A 4581-nucleotide genomic window follows, 5' to 3' on the forward strand; every position below is an offset into this window, starting at 1 on the left:
GAGGTGAAGAATTGGTTAAAGAGGTCCGCTTTCTCCTCTGACGCAACCACCAGATTGCCCAGCGTATCCTGCAGGGGTCCCACATTACCCGGCGCCTTCTTCATCCTCCCAATATATTTGAAAAAGGACTTTTTGTTATCCTTAATCTTGGACGCTAGTCCGAGCTCTATGTCCGCCTTGGCCTTCCTAACAGCTCGCCTACAGGCCCGAGCAGAGGAGGTATACTCCTCTCTGGAGATTTCACCCCCCTTCCACCGGGCTCTCGAGGTAGCCTGTTCCAGGGCTCAGCTGTCCTCCTATTTTCTCTGCTGCAGCCTGAGGCCATTGCTCCTAGTTATCTCCATCCTCTTTATAATCTCCCTACAGGTGTCTGTAGACTGTTTTCAGATCCCCTCTTAGTTTGTAGTACGTAGTATAGGAAAGCAGAAAAGGAAGGCAGAATATGTTGAGCTTGGGGCCTGATTTGTTGTTTGAGCAAAGGAGTAGTTACTCTTAAGGCAACAATCTCAATGGAGTTATGATTTATCCAGGCCTTCTGAGACAAAGCTAATAACTCTCTACTTCACTAGTTTCTGAAGCTACTACTCTACTATTGTTTCTTGGACAATAGGAAGAAGTCATATAGCTTTCATTTGAGCACCTGCAGAACACTCTCTCTTCAGAAAGACTGACGCATAAAAAAGTCCAAACACTGGTTCAGGGCCATGTGTATGCATCTGAAGTAGAGAGGAATAATGCAGTTCATAAAGCTGTACTAATATTTAACTGTTATATGGCACTTTTAAACTCTAGATCTCAAAAAGTTCTTTACAAAGACCAATGGTCCATCTACCCCAGTATCCTGCCTCTGACAGCAACAAGAGTGATGGTATCCAGGAGCAATATGCACAGGGTAGATCTAGAACAGTGATTCTCAACCAGGGTGACAGGCACACTGGGGTGCTGCCACATCCTTTGAAGGAGGGTGTGAGGAGCTAAGCAGATAAGCACAGCCTCAGGTTTGCCCCTGCCTAGGTGATTCCCCACTGCCTTGCTTCTTTGCAAGGAGGCAAGCACTGAAATGTGTTAGTTTTTGCAACTGGGTGCCACTCAATTCACACTTAGGAAGGTTGTCTCAAGTCCAGTGTCTTGAGGCCAAAAAGTCTGAGAACCACTGATCTGGAGTGATCTTATCCATTTCTTCTAACCCAGCATCCTTCACATTTCTCAACAGCATGATCAGGCCCAACATGTCTTTCTACAAACACCCGCGTACACCCCCACCCCAAAAGAGGACTTATCTATTCAAAACTAAGACGGAGAAGGTGAAATTTGAAAGACCTAAATTTAAATGAAAAATATCCTTGTTTTTCAAGTGCGCAGAATAAATACAGGCTTGAAAGTAGCAATTTTACACTCATGAAAGCATTTGCTCTCTCCTGATCATAACATGAGTGCACAAAAGAAAAAGTCAACAGTGCTCAAAAAAACGGGTAAAAACTCAAGTGCCATGACGTTGTTGTTATTTTTTAGATCCTAAAGTGCTTGCTTGCCTGGGTTAAATAGGTTGCATAAGTGCTTAACAGAATTGTTTATTCAACTGCACTCACACTTGTACAACTTAGAAATCAAATAAATGGAACTATAAAACACTGAAAATTGTATCCCCTGTACCCACCCCATAGCCTGAAACTGCGATTTGGGGATTATAAGGATGAACTGCTACTTTCCTAGAACACTTTTTTGAATATACGATATAAACATTTTTAGATACATATGCTACAACTTGAATGCAGACACCATGCATAAAAGCATGTGATGGAAAGGCAGTATTCTTGAGGTCTATTGCCTGCTCTTTTTGCACATTTGCTGAGAAACCTCATGCAGAGCATATCTTCTCTTTACCCCCATTTTCCCCATTACATACGAGTCTGATTTTTGTGTCCACAGTTTCTTAAGGCTAACTTACATCATGTTCCTGGAACCCAAGACAAGTGTCAGGAACTAATTTAAAACAGGGTTTGAGATTTTCAAAGAATCTAGAGTATTTAAACACAAACATTCTATTAAAACTAGTTGAACCTGGCTTCACTGCAGAAGAGTAGTTTGTTTATTTTCTACAACCTTTTGTCATAATCATCGTCATCTTCATTTTATGGTTTATGCATCATTGCCTGTCCCAACTTCAAAAACTTTCAGACCATCATTTCAATCACAGTAATTGAAATTTGAAAATTGAAATTTCTGACATGAGTGAGCTATCAACCCCTATGATCTGGCCTCCAGAATAAAAGATTTAATTTATATATAGACAGATTCTTGGGAGATGCGTCTAATTCCCCTAGACCACATGTATCAAATTCATCAAGCCCCATGGGCTGAATGAGAGGCGCAAGGCAGCTTGCAGGCCAAACTGGGCCCAAAGACTGTGCTTGATCCAGTGCACAAGGCCAAAGGGCCGGTCTGGGGTGGGCACTGCATGCGCTGCGTACCCCAGACCAGCCCTGGGCACCAGATACAATGTGCCCCCAAAACCAGCCCTGGGCACCAGATAAAGCGCATGCCCCAGACCAGCCCCATCTGGGCATGCAGCACACACCAGACCGGCTGCACAGGCAGCACCGCAGGCCAAACAATAAGGCTCTGCAGGCCGGTTCCAGGTCACAGGCCCTATCTTAGATACTGCTGTCCTAGACAGAAGGCAGATCTCAAACAGTGATTAACATCTGATGGACTAGAATATATTGGTATCCATTTGTGAACTCATTTGGTTTTGTGGACTTCATTTCTGTGCTGTTTTTCATTTAGTACTGAAGTACCATCTTGGGTCTGTGTTGGAAAAAAAACAAAAAAACAACAAACCTGAATTGTTGCCCTGCTTAGGAAAAGTACTGAACATCTTGGAGAAGACAATCAGTGATTGAACCATCCACAGCCTTCAACTCTAAATGACTCAGAAATATTTTTGCCTCCAGGCTGTGGCATCTGGGGACCTTTGCTCCCATTCACTGATCATGGTTGTGAGCCATCAGACCACTTGCTGCCACCACTACCATTTCCAGACACCTCTCAGCTGCCAGATCTGCTGCCACTGTGGTGGCCACAGCAGCTGCCCCCATGCCCCAGGCTGGATCCAGCTCACAAGGTGCCCCGTGGTCCAGATCCAGCCTGGGGCCCCAGGCAAGTCTAACACCCCTGCATTTACCCAATGAAGTGCAGCGCAGTGACTCGGCAGCACTACTAGGAAGCAGCTTTTATCAACTGATGCAGGATAAACCCTCCTAAAAAGGACACAGAAATCCCCCGCTGTCTAGTACAATGACTCAGGACACATAGGCTGGTGTCAAGATTAGATTAGATCCATCAACTGACCATGCATTTTGCTTAAAGCTCTGATATAATGGAAATTTGAAAACTAAACCTAGTCTATCGTTCATTTTCCTTGCAGAGCAAAAATTAGTTAGAGGTACTTTAATGAGTACTTTTAATTTTCATCAGACATGAAAAAATAGGTTTGTGGTTTTACCATTAACTTTAAGTACACCGAGACAACTGTGCTGTCAAATGAAGAGTTTCTAGTTGAATAGCACACTGCTCTAAACCATGGATAGTAATGATATCGGCTATTTCACATGAGCCCAGCACCACTGACTTGCTTGCAGGTCATTCACCTCAATGCCATATATAGTAATGGATGTCATTAGAAAAAAGTGAAGATGTTAAAATAAAAGCATTTCTTCACAGTTTTTGGAAAAACTTGTTTTTGCTCAACAATGCTTCCTCAGCATCCACCTCCTCCAGTCATCATAGAAAAAAGAAGCAACAGTCCTATGAAACAATTTCTCTCTTAAATGTGTAAGGAGGGGGCTTTCCAGTGAAGTCACTTAGCCATTTTATACTTTCAAAGCACCATGCAAAGAATGATATGCTTTTGTGAACACCCTGCAAGGAGCTATTACCCACCTTTTACAGAATGGGAAACTGAAGCACAAAAATATTAAGGCTGCTTACAAACATGACCACCCCCCCACAAATAAATACCGCTTGATTTCAGCTCGGTGCACCTGGGCACAGGCACAGTATTCTGACCCAGCTATCCCAACATCTGTATAGATGGCATGCTTCAGCAGGGCTTTTTTGGCACTTTTATCTAATAGTTGATTGAATTAGATATTAGATAAAAGGGCCAAAAAGCCCTGCTGAAGCATCCAATCTATACAGACACTGGGGAGCTGGGTCAAACTGATGTGCTTCCTCTTCCAGTAAAGCGTGTTTTTTTTTCTCTTCCATGTTTGTCAACTGCCTAAGTGGTTATCCCAAGGTCACAAAAAGAGGTAAAAGAATCTGTACTGGCACTGAGAAGCTCCTACTCCACAGTACCTATTTATCTAAGACCATCTAGCACAGGGGTGGGCAGAATATGGGCTGCGGGCCAAATCTGGCCCACCAGGCCATTCTATCCAGCCTGCAGGGTCCCAAAAAAATTTAGAAAATTAATTTTTACCTTCTCCTGGCTGCCTGTCAAAGATGGCAAGAGCCAGGGGCAATAAGAAACCAGCAGGACTCACCAGCAAGGCCAGCCTGGCCCTGGCCCCCCCCCCC

At 43.8% G+C, this 4581-nt stretch overlaps 1 long non-coding RNA gene across 1 annotated transcript in view; it reads right to left on the minus strand.

Annotated features, from left to right (window-relative positions):
- LOC109292243 overlaps nt 1–4581 on the minus strand; it is a 157213-nt gene that overhangs the window by 49553 nt on the left and 103079 nt on the right. The window lies entirely within an intron of this gene.

Source organism: Gavialis gangeticus, unplaced genomic scaffold (assembly GCF_001723915.1).
Source record: "Gavialis gangeticus isolate Ggan-Ray unplaced genomic scaffold, GavGan_comp1, whole genome shotgun sequence".
In the NCBI taxonomy this organism is placed as follows: domain Eukaryota; kingdom Metazoa; phylum Chordata; order Crocodylia; family Gavialidae; genus Gavialis; species Gavialis gangeticus.